Source organism: Stigmatopora argus, chromosome 10 (genome assembly GCF_051989625.1).
Source record: "Stigmatopora argus isolate UIUO_Sarg chromosome 10, RoL_Sarg_1.0, whole genome shotgun sequence".
Lineage (NCBI taxonomy): Eukaryota > Metazoa > Chordata > Actinopteri > Syngnathiformes > Syngnathidae > Stigmatopora > Stigmatopora argus.
Genome location: NC_135396.1, coordinates 13,521,184 through 13,545,335, shown reverse-complemented (window position 1 = coordinate 13,545,335; position 24,152 = coordinate 13,521,184). Strand labels below are relative to the sequence as shown.

Here is a 24,152-nt window from a genome sequence, read left to right as displayed (position 1 = left end):
TTGTAGAAATAGTCAGATTTGCAAGAGCAAATAAATAAGGCCACTGTTGTCAACTAGAGTTTATTAGGCAGCTCATAAAGTTGAGGAGGGCTGATGAGAGCAGATGATGATGGATAATGTCTCAACTCTGTGACATTGACCTTCCATCTCAGATAATAGCCATTGTTTTGGCAAATCGCGGAGCAAATGTGCAGGAAGGACAGGAAAAATTATGTGTAAATAAGGCAGGACCCCGCCACCGATTCCCATCGTTTGGTGCTCCCTGAGAACCGAGCAGAGACCCCGGTCCGCCCGGTCATTGATTTCCTGCCTCTCCTCGACTTGTCCATTGTTGGAAGCCTTTTTAATTTAGCCATAAATTGGAAAAGCTCAAGCCAAATGAGCTGCTCTATTTTCTTCCTGTCAGGATGAGGGATTTGTTTTATGATGCATTGTTTAATAAATACAAGTAATCTTAGAAGGCTTCAAGGGCTCTTCGCGTCTGATGCACAATTCGGATTGTCCATTGAAAAGGAAAGATGCACACTTCAGATTTTTTGGGGGGGGAGGTCAACAGGGGTAACAGTGTTGCGGGACGCCTTTACGCCTCCTCCATCGGGACATGCTGCATTACTCTACTCTGCCAGAAGATGACGTAGTCCACTGAAATGAACTTCCAATTGCACTGAATGGAAGATTTTAGAAAATGATATTAAACTAGAAAAGTCAGCATTTTGCATACAGAGGTATAATATTGCATTGATCATTCAATCTATGCCATATGTTAATATAACCTGCATTTTGCTCTGTATTATACATTTGGGTGACCACACTTGCTGCACTGAACACGAAATTCAACTGTGTGCACTTGGATTTATATATTCTAATCACCTGACTGTGCAGCTATATAGTTCAAAACTGTCGTGTAAATATTGTATTAACAAACCGGGACAGATTTGCGAGGCGTAGCTCTAATTTGCATTTGTTTGAGCCATGAAAACCATCGTGATGTGCCCAGATGAAATAGATCTGCTTTATCTGAATTATTTGACCTCTTAGCTGTAAAGATTTTGCCCTGGTGGAAAGCTGTTTATCAACACATTACAAACGTTAGACTTCAGGCTATGTTGCTTCGTACTGAACAGCACAGCATTTTTTTCATACCTATTGGATCTTTTAATTGTTCAATTATGTTTTGTGCTGAGGTTTGAAAGCACTGTGAAATCTTGTGGCTTTGTTGTTTGTTTTGAGAGTTCAGTCACTAAAACAAACTCATACATGACTGAAGACAAGCTCTATGGTGACGTTCCTTAATTTTAACTGCAGGGAGATACAGCTTTATTGATCATCCTTTTTTTTTACATTTGAAAAAAAATGGTTTTTGCTACTGGGCTCCGGATTCTTGTAAATCATAATGGGATTGTATGGGGGGGTCCCTTGTGGGTTGCAAACTGACTCCAACCATGCAAAGAGCGAGGGTCTTGCTGCTGCTGAGGGGCCACATGGAGGCAGGCCTGCGTGTCACATTCCTGCATTAGAAGGCACTTTGAGAAAAAGCAGAAGTTTACATTGCAGCCAATCCACCTCAAATCATCTGCTGTTCATTGGGAAAACCTCCAGAGATGAGATGAAAAGCTACGGGCATGACGTTAGCTCTAATCTAAAATATCTTGACCCCAGATGATCGTAACGTGGAATAATCCTGCCGCTTTATGGAACTTCCATCCACATAGTACCTATCAATTACCATTAAATCAGAGTGCAGGAAATGAAAGCAGAAATGTACGTTTTTTTTTTTTTGTTGGGCCTGGAAGTAGGCCTGTCGTGAGCAGCGTGTTAATCTCTACCTCAGTAATTTGGTTCTGCAGGAGAAGACAGAAGCCCCGCTGCTGTGCCCTGCACTTCATAAATCACTGCTTTATGTGGACAAGGTCAGCTCACCCCCTTCCCCTTCCACTGGCCCCTCCGCCATGTTTACCCGGCCTCCCGGGGGCTCTCAGGACCAGACCAACCCACTTCTAATTACTGTGGATTATTTTCATTTGCCGGGGGTCAGCCAGCCATTTCGGCAGAAAGAATGAGTAGGGATGATTTTCTGACAAATTCTGTGGCCTAGGAGAAACAGGCCTGACATGTTTGCTGAATTAGCACCTGGATATTTTGTGTTCACTCTGTTTTCTTTGCTTTTGACAGCTCGGTGTAAGAGCGTATGGCCCATCGTGTTCATTTCCTTATCACGACATTTAAACGCCGGTTTAGGACAAGCGCATAAAGGTCAGATTTATTTGTTTTTGTCAATTAAATAAAGAAAACCCCCACATTTAAGTGCAGCCATCACATGACACGGGACTTGCTTATTAGCACGTGGCTCCAACTTCCATATTCCTTATGACAAAAAAAGGATAAACCGCTACATAAGAAAGGGAGCTCAAAGGTAGAAAAAAAGTGATGACAATACTTGGGCACATGACAGTGGGAAATGTATTTTACTGCTGTGCTCTTATAACTGCAGAAGTCATATTTTGAAGGAGATATATAGAATGAAATTATCCTCCTCGTTATGCCCGTCTTGTACATCTTATCTATCTATCTATCTATCTATCTATCTATCTATCTATCTATCTATCTATCTATCTATCTATCTATCTATCTATCTATCTATCTATCTATCTATCTATCTATCTATCTATCTATCTATCTATCTATCTATCTATCTATCTATCTATCTATCTATCTATCTATCTATCTATCTATCTATCTATCTATCTATCTATCTATCTATCTATCTATCTATCTATCTATCTATCTATCTATCTATCTATCTATCTATCTATCTATCTATCTATCTATCTATCTATCTATCTATCTATCTATCTATCTATCTATCTATCTATCTATCTATCTATCTATCTATCTATCTATCTATCTATCTATCTATCTATCTATCTATCTATCTATCTATCTATCTATCTATCTATCTATCTATCTATCTATCTATCTATCTATCTATCTATCTATCTATCTATCTATCTATCTATCTATCTATCTATCTATCTATCTATCTATCTATCTATCTATCTATCTATCTATCTATCTATCTATCTATCTATCTATCTATCTATCTATCTATCTATCTATCTATCTATCTATCTATCTATCTATCTATCTATCTATCTATCTATCTATCTATCTATCTATCTATCTATCTATCTATCTATCTATCTATCTATCTATCTATCTATCTATCTATCTATCTATCTATCTATCTATCTATCTATCTATCTATCTATCTATCTATCTATCTATCTATCTATCTATCTATCTATCTATCTATCTATCTATCTATCTATCTATCTATCTATCTATCTATCTATCTATCTATCTATCTATCTATCTATCTATCTATCTATCTATCTATCTATCTATCTATCTATCTATCTATCTATCTATCTATCTATCTATCTATCTATCTATCTATCTATCTATCTATCTATCTATCTATCTATCTATCTATCTATCTATCTATCTATCTATCTATCTATCTATCTATCTATCTATCTATCTATCTATCTATCTATCTATCTATCTATCTATCTATCTATCTATCTATCTATCTATCTATCTATCTATCTATCTATCTATCTATCTATCTATCTATCTATCTATCTATCTATCTATCTATCTATCTATCTATCTATCTATCTATCTATCTATCTATCTATCTATCTATCTATCTATCTATCTATCTATCTATCTATCTATCTATCTATCTATCTATCTATCTATCTATCTATCTATCTATCTATCTATCTATCTATCTATCTATCTATCTATCTATCTATCTATCTATCTATCTATCTATCTATCTATCTATCTATCTATCTATCTATCTATCTATCTATCTATCTATCTATCTATCTATCTATCTATCTATCTATCTATCTATCTATCTATCTATCTATCTATCTATCTATCTATCTATCTATCTATCTATCTATCTATCTATCTATCTATCTATCTATCTATCTATCTATCTATCTATCTATCTATCTATCTATCTATCTATCTATCTATCTATCTATCTATCTATCTATCTATCTATCTATCTATCTATCTATCTATCTATCTATCTATCTATCTATCTATCTATCTATCTATCTATCTATCTATCTATCTATCTATCTATCTATCTATCTATCTATCTATCTATCTATCTATCTATCTATCTATCTATCTATCTATCTATCTATCTATCTATCTATCTATCTATCTATCTATCTATCTATCTATCTATCTATCTATCTATCTATCTATCTATCTATCTATCTATCTATCTATCTATCTATCTATCTATCTATCTATCTATCTATCTATCTATCTATCTATCTATCTATCTATCTATCTATCTATCTATCTATCTATCTATCTATCTATCTATCTATCTATCTATCTATCTATCTATCTATCTATCTATCTATCTATCTATCTATCTATCTATCTATCTATCTATCTATCTATCTATCTATCTATCTATCTATCTATCTATCTATCTATCTATCTATCTATCTATCTATCTATCTATCTATCTATCTATCTATCTATCTATCTATCTATCTATCTATCTATCTATCTATCTATCTATCTATCTATCTATCTATCTATCTATCTATCTATCTATCTATCTATCTATCTATCTATCTATCTATCTATCTATCTATCTATCTATCTATCTATCTATCTATCTATCTATCTATCTATCTATCTATCTATCTATCTATCTATCTATCTATCTATCTATCTATCTATCTATCTATCTATCTATCTATCTATCTATCTATCTATCTATCTATCTATCTATCTATCTATCTATCTATCTATCTATCTATCTATCTATCTATCTATCTATCTATCTCTCTATCTATCTCTCTATCTCTCTATCTATCTCTCTATCTATCTCTCTATCTATCTCTCTATCTATCTCTCTATCTATCTCTATCTCTCTATCTCTCTATCTATCTCTATCTCTCTATCTATCTCTCTATCTATCTCTATCTCTATCTCTATCTCTATCTCTATCTCTATCTCTATCTCTATCTCTATCTCTATCTCTATCTCTATCTCTATCTCTATCTCTATCTCTATCTCTATCTCTATCTCTATCTCTATCTCTATCTCTATCTCTATCTCTATCTCTATCTCTATCTCTATCTCTATCTCTATCTCTATCTCTATCTCTATCTCTATCTCTATCTCTATCTCTATCTCTATCTCTATCTCTATCTCTATATCTATATCTATATCTATATCTATATCTATATCTATATCTATATCTATATCTATATCTATATCTATATCTATATCTATATCTATATATATATATATATATATATATATATTCATATATATATATATATATATATAGGAATATATATACACACATACGTATATATTTCAGCAACACGCTTATTTATTTATGTATTTATTTATTTATTAACTTATTTATTACCCATCTAGTTATGTCTAAAAAGTATTTTCCTGTATGCGCATTCTCACCCTCTTGCTACTGTGACAATGAAATTTCCCGAATACGGGATGAATAAAGTTAACCAATCCAATTCAATCCAAACAGAGTGACAATGTGAAGCCTTGATCAAGATGTGCCAGAAAACTACCACCCATTTACAATCCTCCATGGAAGGCCCGCTGTTATTTCTTTCTTTATTTTTATTTTTTATGGAAATGCCAAAAGTAACAAGAGGCTGCCTGTCCAGGAAAAAAAAAACGCTGTCTGCCCGAACAAGACACACCTGCCAGGGCTCATCAACTGGTGGCTTTTATACAGACATGAATTATTTTGGTTTTAATTCAAGTTCTACGCACGCACATTGAGATTGGACTGACGTCCCAGAGCAGATTGTTTGACTGGTAGATAAACTAACTCTGCACTGCACACGATTCCGATTCAATAACATACTACAATGTTGGAGCAATCTATTTAAAGATTTCTGAATGGGCAAAAGTCAGCAGGCTTAGATGTTTTTAAACAATTGAAAATGAGGCTGAGGGTGTGCCAATTGTAGCATGTACAGAAAGTACATCACCGACACTTCCTCTATGGAACCTCAGCATACATGGCCACATTGTATGTTGCCTATAGGGTGCAATAAAGCTACAAAAAGGGCAAAGGGCTGCTTTTTCAGACATAAATTCAACTGGTGCTCAGCTCCTTCATGTTCAGAATGTACTGGAAACTTAAACAGCCTCACTCGCCCTGTTGAGACAGGAGAGAGGGGAGGTAATTAGAGCATGTTGCCCATCGCCACAGGGTGAACAGTCTCTAAAGGCTCTAACACGCTCATAGAGATCATCTTTAAAGGCCTTTTTAATGCTGCAAAGGCAAGAAGTGATGGAATCGCAAACGGCGCCTTAAATCAAGCGACAGCAAATTTCACACATGCATGGCGTTTTCCTCCCCTGTTACGTTTAAAGTCCTGCTATAGAAGGAATTTGGAGACAATTTACTTTCCCTGTGGCGTATCTAATGAGAAAGCTAATATTTAATGTTGGAAAATATCAGTTTTACATGTTTGACTTGATCTTTGTGATGACAGAAAGGAAACACTTCCCTGTCACTTACATAAGTTTAGTCGATAAAAGAGGATTTGAGGAAACTAAATCCTTGAACACATAAGGAAGCAGACGGAAGGTAAAAAATAACGGTTTATCTCTGTAAATCATGGCCTGTGACGTTACGTTGATATTTTCTACAATTAAATTAGATATTTTTTACAGCATAAATTGGTGGGGGTCTTACAGATAAATTGCTAGTATATTTATTTCAACAGTTTTATTACCATACTAAATAATATTAAATTACCTCAACAAATATTCAGGTGTCATTTTTTTAAAAGCAAAATGTGTAGGTGATCACAACTGCAACCAATGAAAGTATTGTAAGTGGGAAACCGAGAGAATGTAAGACCACGGTGCACTAGATTTGCTACAGGCAGCTCAGGTCAGTAGTTTAGTGTGTAAGGGTGATGATTAAAGTCAGAATTACCTGAGAAAACAACAAATCAGTAAGAGTAACACAGTGACACCGTGTGACTCCCATTAAAGGCTTCAGTGGGTTTCAGTAGCTTCAAAGCAGCTCTGAGTTAGGCTGGAATTATATAAAACCTGAAGCACTACTGCACAGCGTGCGCATGTGACGAACAGAAAGAAAATGCCTTTAAATGTCCTACAAGAATACATGAGTGTGTCATTTCTCTACATTTATGCTCATTTGATTATTAAAACAGTGAGGTTGGGGTGGGGACTAGCTAATAGATTAAATGAAAAAAAGTTGAAGGAAAACAATGATTATTTTGGGATATGAGTAACAGAGTGTAAGTCCTGGTTGCCAAAAAATAAAATCAGAGATAGGCTTGTCATCATCATTGACTAGACAAAAGCCTAATTGTCATCATACACAGCTGCGTATGACGAAATTGTTTAAAAAAAATGCACAATGAGCGGGAAAACAACACAAACAAGTTCCACTGGAGTATAAGTCGCATTTTTTTTGGGGGGGGGGGGTTGTATTTGGTAACATCCAAAACAAACAAACAAACAGAAGTGTCATTTTGAATTGAATTAAATAAAAATAAGAATAACAAAATCCACTCACCGCTAATGTTAAAATTATCAACACAGGCCAGGAGCACCCTTTTGCGATTTAGTGTAAAAATATCATTTGAAGTAATATAATAATGTGTTAGTAATTTCACAGATAAGTCGCTCCTGAGTTGTAGTTGCACCACCCGCCAAACTATATATACATATATATAAAAATTCTACTTATTGCCCAGAAAATACGGTACTAAATTTTTCTCCTTGATACCAAAATTCATTCCACTTTTTGAAAGTTCAAAGTATCTAAAATGTAAATACAAGCCACTGACAAAACAACATTTTGCCAAAATGGGCAAAACAATTTATACAATTCTTCCAATTTATGATATAGAAATACAAATCCTCCACACAAGCATGTCCAGTAAAGTTATATTGAAGGCTTTATGTTAATATAATGGAATCTCACGTGACAATTTCCGTAGCAGACCCATCAGATGTGAGCATTGGTGCTTGTCGGGTTTATTCAATTCCAGACCAATCATTCAGGTGTTATACACTTATGGGTTAATATTCTAACTGTGTGACTGAGGCTCCGCTAGAAATAAATCAACTTTTATGATGGGTTGTTATGGTTTTTACTGCACTGGCATTGTGTGCGACTGATTTGGGGATCAATCACCTGCAGGTGTCTGCTGTGGTGCCGGTGAGCAGAGAGGATCGATGGAGGAACTAGAGCTGTGGTGATGGAATGGAGGTGTGTGTGTGTGTGTTTATACACTATGACTTGGTGCCATTGCATGTGTGTTTGCAAACAAAAGTGATGAAGGAGTGTGCGTGAGTTCTTTGGAGCAAGGGAGCAGATATATCTAGAGGAGAGGGACTGATAAACGACTTCTGGACTATGACCAGACCATCTTAGCGCTTATCGAAAATCCCCCTAACCGCCCATTCACCCCTCTCTACACTTCTTTATCTAGATGGCACTTTGGAAAATCTCATTGTCACACACCATTTAACAAAGACAAAAGTTTCAGGCTTGCAGCTGGAGATGACGGACCCAAAAAAGCAGCAACTACCAAGTATTGCTTAAACAACTATCACAAAGGAGTGTTTCATCAGAGGTGGCACGAGCACACGTCAACAGACAGACACATTAGTCAAATCTCAGTTTGTCAAACTTCTTTCTCTTTCTGAATAGATATGGTGTTATCCTTGATCATCTCTCTGACCATTAGATGGCTGTTTCCTCTATGCTGTCAGCGCAGCTCAGCTGAAACAAAAGAGCCAGAGAGCGAAGCCCATGGTTTGTGAATCGGAGGAAGTTGGTGCTGATTACGCTGCCCCCTAAAGAAGCATTCCGATCCTGTGAACTTGCGATTAGGCTGCCAATTCCCAACTGAGCAACAAAACACTGTAAAAGTAATCCTCATTTGTTGACCCGCCCTGAGTGCCTCAGTTCAGGAGTTGTCATTGGTACCAGAATCGTTTGACACTTGACCTTCTTGATTTTGACATCCTTCAAAGGAACGTTTCACACTAAATTAAGTGAACATTGGTTGGGCTGGAACCTCAAAACCTGACTTAAGTCAAACTTATTAAGATATTAACTACACTTCCAACTTTGTGCGAACCATTTGGGGAATTGATGACAGTTAGTGCAGAAGAACCTCAGTACATAAACTCATACAGGACCTTTGGAAACAACTAGTGCTCAAACCTAAAACTTTTTCAAAAGTGGAATCTGGCAAAGTTTGATGACTTGATAACTTTCTATGTGAATGGGTAGCAAAATTTCAGTCCATCCCTTCCTCTCAGTCAACTTTTGTGCAAAAGACAAGCAACAACTGTTACAGGAAATACAGAGATGGGCAACCAATTTGCACTCAAGTTTCACACCATCACTGAATGGGAATTCCCTGCACAAATTTGAGGTGAATGTACCTCTCCACCATCATTGACGTTGTAAAATGTTTTCTTTGGCATCCAACAACTAGCAATTTGGGGTACTTTACTTTTAGATTTGACAATATAAGACTACTACTAGTAGAATTTCCAATGGGCATCTTCCAGTGTGGGAAAATAAGTCCACATAAGTCTTTTAAAATTCTGTAGTAACCCTCGATCCACATTGGTGGCTGACTTGAAAGCCGAGGAAATACGTTTAATATTTTTTTTAAAATCACCATCAAAATAAACCTGTTCATAGCCTGGTGCAAACCTTTAATCTGCATTCAATGTAAGGTACATATATTTTCACCCCTCTGGTGTCCTCAGTTGATTGCTGTCAGGTGCTGCTGGTTTCAGAAGAAACCTCATTGGTTAAACTGTCTGTGCTGGATCAGTTGGAACAAAACCTGCACTCACTGGGCAGTTTGTGGAATAGTTTAGACACCCCTGGTATAGATGATAACAGATGAATGGGGACCAAAGAAATATTTGTAATTAAGTTAAGTATTACAATATATTTATAGGCAAAGTAAGTTAAACTAGAAAACTAAAATTATTATCTAACGGTATCCTGGTTCTGACTCATTGTCCTACTTCTCCATTACACCAAACTATTTTCTTTTTTGATTGCCCAATGAATCTTATTGCTGATGCTTGAATCCTAATCCTACTCCTTATATACATAGAGTCATAATTTAAATGTGTGTTATTATTTCCATATCTACCCTTTCTCTCTTTAAAACAAAGATCTGACAGCAAGGTCTCTCGTGGAGGACGGAACATTCTGCCACCTCCACCTCTCTATCCCTGATGAATGCCTTTGTTGAGAATGTTTATATGACTGAAGGGTTGTTCATAACCAAGCTTTAAAAACTATGTAAACCAAGTGGACATCCTAATAGAAGCAAGTGTCTTCAATTTCTTTGTGTTTGACAGAATCCCTCTTTCTCTCATCCTCCTTGATGGGAAGAACCCCCATCTGTCCAAACCAGCCCACGACCCTGGCAACAGTTTCCTTCATGCTCACGTTTGCTTGATGGTGCAGGGTTAGGCCAGTCCTTTCAGGCATGCAAAAGACAAAACAAGCTTCTTAAATCTCGTCGAAGTGACAGTTTGTGTTGTGTTGAGGGACGTTTATTGCTTAATTGCAAGAGAGTCATGATTGTGATTTTACTTATGGAAGTGTGTTTATAAAAGTCAAGATGGCCTTCATCACTCTGCACTGTTGCTAAATCATTCCATCTTCACTTTGCAAGGAGGATTCTCCTTAGTACATGTGTACGTTAATTCCTCTTGACCGTGTGTCAATGTGAGAGAGACTCAATGCCGAATGGTATGAAGGCGAACAGACTGGGAGAGTGTCCACATCCCAAACAAGAATAGGTTCAGCTTAAGCTGTCTGCTTTCATTCCTCTCCAGGCTCCTTGCCCTGTCTTTCGGGCTCATGCTCTCTGTAGGTCTTTTTCATTAAGGCTGTAGAAAAACAACACGACTACGGCTGTTAAAAAAGAAAAAGCGGCAGAAGGGGGTGAGTTCCAATGGCCCCTAGGCTAGGTATAGGGTTGGGCGATGGCTCAGGGGTTGGTGGGTGAGATGTGTCCTGAGAGAAGGCCCTGGTGTAATCTCAGTGCTGAATAGACGAAGCTCTTAATAGAATCCCGCCGTCCGGCTGCCACTGAGAGAAACAAGAGCTGTAATGGATGGGTTTCGGCTCTGGCTTCCCGTTTCCCCTCATGACCTCTGCGTTGGTCCGAAGTAAGAGCTAAAGAAGCATTGTAGCCCCGGGCCTGATTGAATGGGGAGGGAGGGAGGTGGCTGATGTGGTGGTGGCGGTTTGGGGGTGAGGTGGGGGGTGGGAGGCAGCCACGCTGATAGACCAATTTCCCACTACTGCGTGCAGCAGGGCTTGATTGATGAGGGCTGGTGCTGCTGAGAGGAGCCCCATCACATGCGATCACATAAATACTTATTCAGCTCGAATTGGGCCTGACAAGCCTTACGACAGCTTTGTGCTGTCACAGATATCATTGCAGGGAAAACGCTCCATTAATCATGCGTAATTAACTTTTCCAAAGGAGGTTGAGTGTAGGACCACTAGTCGCCCGCTCAGTACCATCACTTTTTTTTCAATCCAGCATATTAGTAGGGATTGGAGCTGGTCTTATGAAGACCTAGATCCAGTTTCCCTTGAGCCATGCAGTTTGTAACGGAAACAGCTTCATTAGGATTGGTTTCGGCCATTAATGGGCTTGATACAAAGCCTCCCTTCTGTAATCCAGCCCACTTTCAGTGGCCTTACAGTGCAATATCCTGTGAGCGTGAACAGCCATAATGTTGTCTGTTTGAAGTTGGAGCACAAAACATCTGAACGCCTGCCACTAGTTAACTAGATTGACCCTGCAATAAAGTACTCTGGAGGAGTAATAATACGAGTGCTCAACAAGCTACATAGCTTTTCCTTCTCCCCTTTGGCAAAAAGTAGCCAGGCCATCTTTTAAGCTCTTCTTGTTGTTCTGCAGGAGATGGAATGACTATTAGGAATAAACCAACATACGGTACACAAAAGAAACACAGGCTTAGTACTGCTAGCTACTACTACTCATTTGATCAGCATTCGTCCTCCCACTCAGACTCTGTCCCCACCTAACATGCTGTTGGCAGACACAAATTGTCACCAATAAGATGTGTAAAAACAAAAACAAAAAACAGGCATAAAGTGCCAATTGCAAAACTTAAAAACTAATCAAGGTAATTTTTCCTTAGGGAAATCCTACGAAAAGAGAAATAAATTGTAATGTAGGACAAGATTGATGTCCTGCTGCTTGGCTAAAATTGCAATGCCAATAGTTTTCTCAAAATAATCGAAACCTAAAATTTACCATTTAATTTACTTTAACAAATATGCTATACTATGCCACCTGTTTAAACATTTTCCCATTAGTTATGTACAAAAGATGATCTCTCCCACTTTCACTAGGGTAGTGATACAAAAGTTTTCTCTTCATGCATAAAGTGTTTCACTTAGAGTCCTTAAAAAGAAATTAGTAATGTGTGCATGCAAACCAAGCAGACCATTCGTTTTGATCAGTACCTGTTGAATCCTGCACAAAATCCTATATTTATCTGACTCACTTTAGACCTAAAACAGAGTCCGTCTCATAAAATGTGTTATTATTCATGATTACATGGATCCACATGTGTATATATCACATTACAGAGGGAAAAAGATCATATTAGGATAGACATGTGTCTGCATGCACACACTGCCAGATCAGTCGTTCTTCTTCCTCAGTTGGTCACTAGCAGTCATTTCCTCCACACGTCAACCTCACTTGCAGTCGTGACCTGACTCATTTCCTGACTATTAATTGGCTCTGTCTGGACTTCTAAGGAAAAATTACTTGACAGTAAAACATAAACGCGAACTTCACATAGACTAGACATTGATACATTGGTCCAAAGCAAATTTCAACTACTCCCCACTGCACTCACACGCAGGACGAATGTTCTTTCAATCTTGTTTCCCCAATTATGATTTTCCCTATTTACAGCATTACATTTCTCATTCCCATGCTAAGGGGCTGTTATTGTCATCAAAGTTCATGCTAATTTCCCTCGGCGTCTCTTAAAAATGAAGATAGAAGAAAGAGAACCATCAATTTGATGACTTGGGAGGGAAGCAGACTTTGAGTGCAAATGAATGGTTACTGGCAAAAGTGCATCTGATTGAAAGTTTGCTTGGAACATGGTGAGTACAGCAGCTGTCTTTCTTGGCTGCCCCAGTCACCCCTCAAGAGAACAATTAACAGCGAAGTCGCTAAAATAGCATTACACCAACAAAAAAAAAGTATGACGAGACCGAAAGATTTATTTAAGTTTATGTACTACATAACAATGGTAAATCATTTTCCCTGCTCCTTTTCCCTATTGAGCTGTGACTATTGAGTTGAGTACTACATCCCATTGACTGAAAAATGCAATTGTTAAATGTTCAGTTAAGAATGTTGATTAAGCTGCATAGGATCTACTAGGCTCAATTAGACAGCGATATTACTGGTTATATTTTTGTAAGTGATATTAATTTTAAAATATTGTAGTAATTAGGACGCAGTAACATGATGGCCTCGGATATGATGCAAACGTTCCCATTTAGATTAGAACTTTATTTCATCCCATATTCGGGAATTTTCTTGGTTGCAGTAGCAAGACATTGTAGAACTAGGTAAAAAACTTTTTTTTGCTAATCACTCCTGAATGCAGCATGATTATGAAACAGGAGAGGGAGTTTAATGACTGCACAGGTGGTAGTTGGAGGGGGGCTGTCTTGTTAAACATGAGGGTGCTGTGTTTGTCTGAATTAAGACATTGCCTTAAGGGGGAGAGTGACGATGCAGAGAAAGCTGGGAGAGAAGACCTGAACGGGAGATAGCCTTGTAGATGGAACCAAGTGGAAAAAGGCTGGTCTGAATTCCTGTGGCCACAGCTGCGGGAGCTGCAATCACTAAAATGTAGCGCTGTCTCAATGCAGGCAATTTTTGGACACAGTGCAGACAAAATAAAACAGCAAGACATGTCTGCTTTTTGAATCAAAGAGACGAGCAATTAACAAACCGGAAAGGTTCAACACCCCTCCTTCTTCTCTGTTTCATCCCTTGGCCTAGTCGGATGTCATTCAAACCATGGCATGGATTCAAGTAAAATCCAGTCAAGTTGCATTTATCTATATAGCTCTTAATCACAACAAGGGCTTCTTTGGTCCACACTTGATAAAAACCAACAACCTTTCCTGATCCAACCCACCAATCGGGCATGGAAAAACTCAAGAAGACTCCTCGTGTCTCTATATTTGCCCCTCTTTGTTCACCAGTGGCCATGCATCTGAGACTTCCATCATCGATCATTGGCCTGACAGTGGGCCCCAGGCGGGACCAGCCCTGTTATTTGGATTCTGTGATGATTTTCTCTCAAAAAGGAGCCTGCTTATTCCTTCCTAGGCCTGGCATGGATGAGGTTTGGTTTGGAGCCTCCATACTTTCCCAAATGTCCAGAAAACAGTGAAGACGCTGTCTGCACGTTTGGGTCATGCTGGGGTGAGCAAGACAGATAAAGTGTAGAGTGAAAGTAAAATAGGTTTGCAGAGCTGAGCAGTGGTCCTGCAGGTTTCTCAGTACTTACTCCAAACCCGTGAAGAAACACAATGAGGACTTTGGCAGTAGTGATAAATAAAAGTAATAGATATTTGAAATGAGAAAACAGTGAGGTAACATGATTTATGACCTATTACGTTATTTTTGTGTAAAACTTAATTTGGAGTCCTGCATTTGTTATCTAGGCTTGACACTGTTTGTCTTCATCCATGATAGTGCGTAAATGTCCTTGGAAAAAGTAACCATACCACACTAAGTCTATTCCCTGCTCTCTTTCTCATCATTTACTGCTTTGATGCTCGAGTTCATTTTTGAGCCTCATCGCTCAGCCTAACCACCTCTCAACCGCTAAACGAGGATTTACTAGGCATACCATTGTCTTGCTGGTCACATTGTGCTATCATTACAGCCAGTTATAATTGGAAACAGGAGTCGTCCTAATAGGATGCATGGAAACAAGGGTATCTGTCTCTTCTGATCTCCCCAAACTGACTAATCTCTTCCCTCCTCCCTTCCTATAATGGACACCACTGCGCACACACACACCTTACTGAAAAAGTGACATAAAATAAACTGTGAATACTATATCAAAGGCTAACACAATACATGACTTGGGATGTTTGCTAAAAACGGACCTTTTTTTTTTTAAATAGGATAATTGTACAATATAACTCACTTGCCAAATTAGCCCGGATGTGTAATGCCAACGCATGACTGGAAGTTGCAACCATTACACTGTCAAGTTGGTATAGCAAACAGAACTATACAGAACAGCTAACAAGGTCACGTTTGTGCTCCGGTTGGCTCAGTCGATATACTGTTGAATAGTACTTAAAGTGTTTATGTGAGGTGACTTGTCTTTCAAATAGTAGTCTATCATAATCTAGACCAGTCGCAGTCGGCAACAAGCAATGGGGTGTTTCCGATCAGTTTTGGTAATTTTGTGGGCATGTGCAAGTATTTGATTTGGAAAGGACCCTGCCGACTCATATGCACCAATAAGCAGACTTCTTTACATTGTTTTAAAACACTTGGTCTTGGAGTAGTGTAGTTCTTCCTCTAACAGGTGAGAGGAGAAACTGGTTTGCTCAGTGGAATATAAACGCTGAAAGACAGCTTAACCCTCTGGGGTCGAAGCACGGCCGGCGTGTCCTGTGCGCATGCTGTTTTTCAAGCCTGGTGATTTTGTGATTATGTCACCCACGTGCTCATTCACTCACACCCAGTAAAACAGGAGAAAATGCTCCGAGTTTTATAGGTTTATTGTCCTCATGAATACTACGTTTTAAAATGCTGGATGGATCACGTGTTTATGTGCATATTTTGCCATTTGTTTTGCCCTTTATCCCCGATGGAAAACACTACAAACAAGTTAGACACAAAGAGCAAAAACACACAATTAAAACCATAAAACTTTCTTCCACTTACAAAACAAAGATGTGTTCATTTCAAGGTAAGTGTCCACCCTCAACACACACATACATCAAATGCAACTTAGCCAGAGTTGCATGAAACGAGAAATATGAAACAAGGCAAAGAGCCAGAGTATATATAAAAAAGGATAAGAAGCAAAGAGCCTTGTTTATTTTGGCCGGTGGGCCGCATGCTCGTTCGCCACCCCTTCCTTAAAGAATTACATATCCCACGATTGATTCCATTGTGATGTCAAACCAAAAATCGACAATAGTTACAAGTGAGGACAGATGCTTGTGGCAACCGGTGAGAAAGGAGAGATATATGTGAGTTTCACAAATTCAGTTAGAGTGTGCAAGTGATTTTGAAAATGATCTGTAAACTAAATTTGACTTTATTACAACAACTTGGTGAAAAGAATTACTCAGATGTGTTATCTTCTTTGGCACTGTTGGTCTATGTATTGAATAGAACATGTTTTGACCATAATATGAATTAATGCCGAAAACGACAATGACCCTAACTGCTGTTTGTGTTGAATTGCGATATATAAAAGGATCCAGTCTCATTTTCTACCATTGTATATTGGGATTTCTCTGTGTACTCTGGTTTCCTCCCACATTCATGGATGGTAGGCTGATTGGAAAACTAAATTGCCCCTAGGTATGAGTGAGTGTGAATGGTTGTGCGTCTCATTGGGCCCTGCAATCGGCTGGCCACCGATTCAGGGTGCCCCCCGTATCTGGCCCGGAGTCAGCTGGGATAGGCTCCAGCACCCCCCGCGACCCCTGTGAGGATAATTGTTTCAGAAAATGAGTGAATGTTTGGCTGTCTATAGGACATCAATGTAACTAATTCTTACAAAAACAGTGTTTTTTTCATCTTTATGGGTCCAAAATGTTTATACATATATATGTGGTTAGAGTGAGGGGGGGAAAACAGTTTGGATATGTAGATCATGTTTTCCTGAAAAGATGGCAATTTTAAACTACCGTAATTACTCGAATATAACACGCAGGTTTTTGCAAAATAATTAATTCCAATAGTTGGGGGTGCGTGTTATAATCAAAAACTATTTTTTTTTTTTTTTTTTTTTTTTTTTTTTTTTTTATTTATTTTTTTTGTCTTGTTACATGGCCCTTAGCCTGGTGCTTTTTCTTGCCAAATAAATTGAATTGAAATTGAATTGAATAAAATAAATTACAAATTTTCGATCGAAAAAAGCATTGTCAAACTCACTTTGACGCACGGATTTTACGTCATCTCGTAGAGCCGACGCACGGATTTTACGTCATCTCGTGAAGCCGAGACCACCACTGCCCCCCTCTAGCCTCGTACCCGTCTCAGTTCACCCTCTCTCAGTTCAGTGTTATAATCAATAACTAAAATAAATTACAAATTTTCGATCGAAAAAAGCATTGTCAAACTCACTTTGACGCACGGATTTTACGTCATCTCGTAAAGCCAATCGGATGATGTGTTGTGGGAGGAAGAGGAAGTGGATGAAGGAAGCGTGGACGTTGATAGGATTCTCAACGAAGAGATGTATGAGAGGACAGACAAAGAGAGAGAGGAACTTTTCATTTGAAGGATTCTAATGAATAAATTTGTTTGAACAAAACAATCGTGAAACGAAGAAAAAAAGGTAAGATTTCTGATTTTCGTCAGCGGCAAATTTTAGGTGCGCACTATATTCGAGTACTGTGTTTTTCCAGATTTTTTTGGCCCAAAGTTATACCTGCGTGTTATTTTCGAGTGCGCGTTATATTCGAGTAATTACGGTAGTCTTTCTTTGAAATATAAAGGAAACATGAAGGCATGCAAAATCAGACAAAGGAGTTAAATGACAAGTTAGAATTTGAAGTGGGGCACTTGAAGATCTGCCTTCCACCCTGACCTATCCTGACCCTGACACCATCTCCTGAATTCTGCTGAAGCCCATGGCTGTATTTCACAATTTTGACAATGTGAAAAGATTTGTGAATGGTAGTTTCTTAATGTAATTAACTGGTTAAATATCTTGAATATCCAATACCTTACATTTCTGACACCATGAACATGACGGTTGGTATAATAAATTGATGGACGGAACATGTACCAGAATGGTGCGACAAATCTGGAGAACCTTCATTTGCGTTCATAATCCGATGTACAAATATGGTATAAAAGAGGTTACCGCTTCTATAAGACCACTTGGCTTTGTGTGACGAGCCTGTCAAACAAAAGGTACACACACTTCATTAGCACTCTCCGTGAGAAGGAAGCACTCTTAAAGATGGAATCACTCCTCCTCTCCCTTCTCAGGCTACTGCTGTGCAGAGTGCTGGCTTCCTTCCCTACAATCCCCGCGGCTTCTGACCAAACACAATGCTCAATTTGTTCATATCCATTGCCAAAGAAAAAGGCCACGCACAAAGCAGAGAAGATAAGGTTTCCAACTGGCTTACAAACACAGGTGTGGAACTGTCAAACGCTTCAAAACATCTTCTCCAACTCATGCTACCACCTCTTATTTCACTATTTGACCAAATAAAAGGACAGACGGATGTAAATGGACAAGAGGGTACGAGATGAGTGAGAGGTTTTGAAAGAAAGAGATTTTAAATAGACTGGCAAGCTGATGCGATTAAAAGAATTTAGTCATTCCTTTGCACACACAAGCAAACACACCCACACAAAACCCTTACACAGCTGCTATCTCACATTGCATCACGCTGCTCTGCACCTTCACACAAGCAATCACCTCTGCTCTTGCATTCATTCAGTCTTGCTTTGTTTCATTGGCATCAAATGGTTTAAGTCAACAAAAGAAGAGAGGGAGTGTTACCAGCTGCCACAGTCGACTCATTCCCACACAGGCACTCATTTTCACCCCCTTTCAACGAAGATGGCCTTGGCCTTTTCGCCTTCACAATATAAAATGTTGTTTACTAATTATCACAAATTGGGCCTAAATTTCCTTTGTTGAAAATGCAATGAACAGGTTGACATGAAACATAAATATTTATCATTTGAAGTCATCAGAAATGAGCAATGCAAGCAAGTTTTCTCTATTCTCCATAGCAAGCATTCTGTATTCTGGGTTCCAAAATAATTACCCTATTTAATTTCAAACATTATTTGTGTAAAACATAGCCACACCTATAACTTGTGCTCACCCCTCAGTTTTATTCACTCATTCATTTTCTGAACCACTTCATCCTCACAAGTGTTACGGGGTTGCTGGAGCCTATCCCAGTTGACTTCGGGCTCAAGCGAGTACACCCTGAATTGGTGGCCAGCCAATCGCAGGGCAGGAGGAGACAGACAACCATTCACACTCACACTCCACACAGGTGGACCGACCTGGATTCGATCCCACGACTCCAGAACGGTGACCCCGACGTGCTAACCACTCACCACCGGGCCAGCCCCCTCAGTTTTAAGGACAGTGAAATCTGTGCTTTATTTCAGGTCAAAAGATTGCCCGTAAAAAATGTCGCTTAGAATATGATATGATATTATACATTATACAGACTAACAGCATACACATTTCGTCCGTTGGCAGAGGTTCCAGTTCTGCAGATATTTATTTCACAAAATTACATTATCTCATTTTATGAACCGGTTTATCCTCACTAGGGTTGCTGGAGCCTATCCCAGCTGACTTCGAGCCAGAGGCGGGGGACACCCTGAATTGCTTCAACTAGAAACCAAACAAACCAATCATTTCATAATCATTATTGGTTTTTATGCATTTGAAATATATGCACAATAACTTGTTGAAGGTAAAAGAAGGACAGATAAATTTTAAGATAGAAACAGAAGGGACAAACGGGTGAGATAAGAAAAAGCTGGTTTCTTTGTGTTTTGGATGACTCAGTTTACAAGGAAGTTGCTTGAATGGATTCTGCAGTGAAGAAAGTCTAATCTACTTTTACATGCCAATTTATCACCATAGACCTTCATATACTAAGTTTACACACTTTTTTTAATGAAACCTCAAGGTTAAGACAGGTCATCTTATTGTCGTCTTTTCCATCTCGCTGATTGCCGTCAGTCCAAAGCGCTATACAGTCACAAAGCCTACGTGCAACGTTATCTGGAAGCAGATCTTGTTAGAAAACTTGATATTATAATTTAGGGATGCCTCTATTGGGTGTCAGTTCAAAAGAGATTAGGTATGCACCATTTAGTCATGGAGCCCTTGAGCCGGAATCAATGGTGAGGGAGATCTGTCTGAAGGAAACAAGATCTTATCTAGCTGATCCAGCTCATAAAACTGTCCCTTCTAATGGATCAGCTTCCGGAGACGTATATCCCAAAGCACGTAGTACATACTCTTAAAGATGCTAAGTAGTGTGTGCATAAAACATTGGATGCACACACATTTGAAAGCATAAGGCAAAGCATCCACATTCATCCTAATGTCCTCTTGAGCACCTTTTCATCAACATAGATGCCTTTTGTAGGAGACATGGAGAGATTTAAGATCATGAATGTATAATAGACAAATTCATGTAGATTGTTTGTTAAACCAAGTCATATTTGCATGTGTTTTACTGAGCAAACAGAGCAGTGTGCGGCACCTCTAAGATGTGGATTGGCTCTCTCAGGAGAATGCCCACACACACACAAATGCACACACACACTAATAACATTCCCTTTTGCCTCCTTTGGCCAAGCCCAGAGTTTGACCTCTCCGTGTCACTCAATCCTCAAGCCAATATTTACTTTCTACATCATAAATATTAAATATCTACAGAAGTAAATATTTGAGTTTGGCAGCCACAAAGTGGTAAATGAATTAATGTATTCACACAAGGTGGGCACGAATATCAGGGTGTTCTCCCTTTCTCATCAACATATGCACATCCTCTTAGTTTCTACTTTTTACCGTAAATGTTTATCAAATTCATTGGGAGGGTAGCCCATATAGGATGTGAAATTTTAAGAAATAAACAGCCACAAAACATCACATAGAACATAATTTAAGGGGCTTTAAGTTGAATTCATGTCCATAAAAAGAAAATGCAAAATTCATCTCATCTCCTTTTCTGAACCGCTTTAACATCATTAGGGTCGCAGGGGTTGCTGGAGCCAATCCCAGCCGTCTCGGGGCCAGAGGCGGCGGAGCCCCTGAATCGGTGGCCAGCCGATCGCAGGGCACAAGGAGACGGACAACCATGCACACTCACAACCATACCTAGGGGCAATTTAGAGTATACAGTATACATGGAGTGGCACAAAAAACCATGCAGGGCCAGGGATGGTATATGGAAACATCTGTAACATAACATGATAGAATAAAAGTGCGTCGATACGCACAGCCACAAATGCAAGTTGAACTTTCATCTAGGCAGAAAAAAATATTGACACCCACGAGGCATACTTTTATAAATATTGATTTTTGTCTGAAAAGCACTTCCTAGATTATGTTTTAGACCATTTTATGAGAGAAAACATTGAAGTTGGGCTGGGAGTTTGATTTTTCTCTCAACCAAATCTGTACCTCCCTGTGGAGAAGTGTTTCAAACTGAGTTCTGGCCATCACAGTCATGAATGTAGACCTCCTTAACTATACCTTAACTAAACCTCGCTTAGTGCAATACTACAATGAGCAAAGATGTGTTTTACACAAACTTTGGGTAATTTTGTGAACAGGCACATGCCTGCACGTTCGGAAGACAGTGGCATGTGCTGGATATAGAAATGGACATTGCAGACTCCTTTGCACCAATAAGTATGCTTCTTTACATTCCTTTCAATAACGGCACACTTCCTCTACCTAATGTGAGGAGAAATTGGTTTGTTCCAGGTAGTATGATCAAAACCTAGCGGGCAGATTACATTAAATTGGCACGAGAGAACTGAGCAGTCAAATGGGCACTTGGTGACTACCATTCCAACGGATCACTTATGTTGGACCATTCTATATGCATTTATGGTAAAGAGTAGACGCTGAAAGAATGTGAGAAGACAATAAATGCTGTCCTTCCTTGTGGGACTATATTAATGCTCAGATGGCCATGGTGATTATGTGTCCTTCTGTTTCCATTTTATCAGACTCACATAGTAATGTAAAAACCAGGAATCTATCTTAAATCAAGACTACCTGTCCATCAGCAATTATTAGGTGCTCGTTGAATCTAAATGGACAGACCCTAACTAAGCTTATAATTTGCCAAATTCCCAAACCTTTGTAGTGCCAGAGCCCAACATGTTTTTTTCTTTTAACTTTATGTTAAGATGTAAATTTAGGTAACAATGTTAAATTTAGACAATGATGCCTTACTCCATGTCTTAATCCAACAATGATCTATTCAACCTAGTACTTTAAAAATCCCTTTAAGTGTCAATGAAATTGAACTAACTTTTTACCAAAGTTCAGGAAATCTTTTTCTAATGTTCAATAATGACAATGGCTCCTGAGATTGAGTAGTGGAGTAAGATGAGCCTGCAGAATCGTAATGTCTGTTTGACCCTGGTCTGTTTTTAATTGCGCCCTTTAACCTGCTGGACATCCGAAATCCCATATCTAAATAATCAGATCCCCTTTTAAACTGACAGTATATTTACACATGCATGCAGACATATGCGTACTCCCTTTATTTTTGAATTGGGGTTGCTGACAGTCAAAATGTGATGAACACTATATACCCCATGTCTTATATGAAACCATGTTTTCAGTTCCATTTATAGCATTGTTGAAATGTATTCATCAATATATAATTCATTTGTTATTCATCATTAGACTATGATGACTAACACTCACCCTTAAATCCTTTTAAAAGAGAAGTTTCTAGCGGTTCAAATAAAATAAAATAAAAAATTGAGTTGTTTACAGGCAGGTTTGGACTATTTACCATACTAATGGTTAGTTGGTTGGTTATTCTTCACTTAATGCAAAAGACTATATAAGGACTGAATAAAAAATAAAAAAAAAACCTATTCAGTAGAAAGTAACGGTAAATTTTGAGAATGAAATTTTAACTCACCACAACCATTATTACATGACACAGTAATTGACTGAACAACCAGCCAGTCTCTCATAATACTATTGTAAATTAATAAACAGTGACAGTCTCGAAGTTCATCTGCAACATAAATTGTTTGCAGAAATCGGGGAGTGGATGTATTTTAAAGTAAGTGAAAGGGTACTCAGAGGGATCTAAAGTAATGGACCTCCCATTGTGCCACACAAAGACAACCCACAACAGAGAGATGCACTGCATCAAACCAGTAGGACAAGAGGGGTTCAAAAAGTTCTGTCCCCTGGGGTCTTTCGGGCTGGCATCCATGCACTCTATCCCAGCAGGGGAACAAGCTTCTTCACACAAACAGTGGGAGGAGGAGACAGCCCTGCACTAGTATGAAGGGAATATCTGAAGGACAGGGTGACAATAAGAAAACACGAGACACTGAAAACTTTTGTCATTTTACAGAGATGGCGTCTGTTGTCAAAAACTGATAATGGTCACCACAGCTGCTCTAAATAAAGCCAATGGGTGTGAGGGGCGCTTGACCACTATCTTATGTATAACTACATTATGCGGATGAATATGATCAGCCAAACTATATGCAGTTACGTTAAAAATCCTTGACAAGAATGGTTAACTTCATTGTCAATTTTCCCGTTGGTGACTGAACAGTGCCAAACCAAGCTACCCTCTGGCAATTTGAGCACATCCTGCCTGGCATGCCACAGGGTGCCTCAGGCGCAACCTCTGTTTTCGATGCCAGGAACAACTCCAAGTAACTAACCCAAAACACTTACAGAAGGCCAATCTAAATGTGAACATCCTCAAAGCAAACCAACAAGACTGTCATTGTGGCATCCCACGGAGCAAAAGTTATGTATACTGTTTCAAGCTCAATTTTGAATTACAGTGGTACCTAGACCTACATTTTTGCACACTAAGAGCTGTCACTTTTATTTTACTTTGACTTGCGAGCCAAATTTAAATTGCAGCGTTTTTGTTTTACTCGACCAATCAATTGAAAAAAAGAGGCATATGCAGTGGTGTTTTTAGTTGTTTTCTGAATGGAACAAGCATTTGAACAAACAGAATA

General features: G+C 38.6%; 1 protein-coding gene across 8 annotated transcripts in view; it reads right to left on the bottom strand.

Moving 5' to 3' along the window:
* The window catches only part of mecom (MDS1 and EVI1 complex locus), a 71,482-nt gene that overhangs the window by 30,761 nt on the left and 16,569 nt on the right, over nt 1–24,152 (bottom strand). The gene's annotated exons all lie outside the window — the stretch shown is intronic.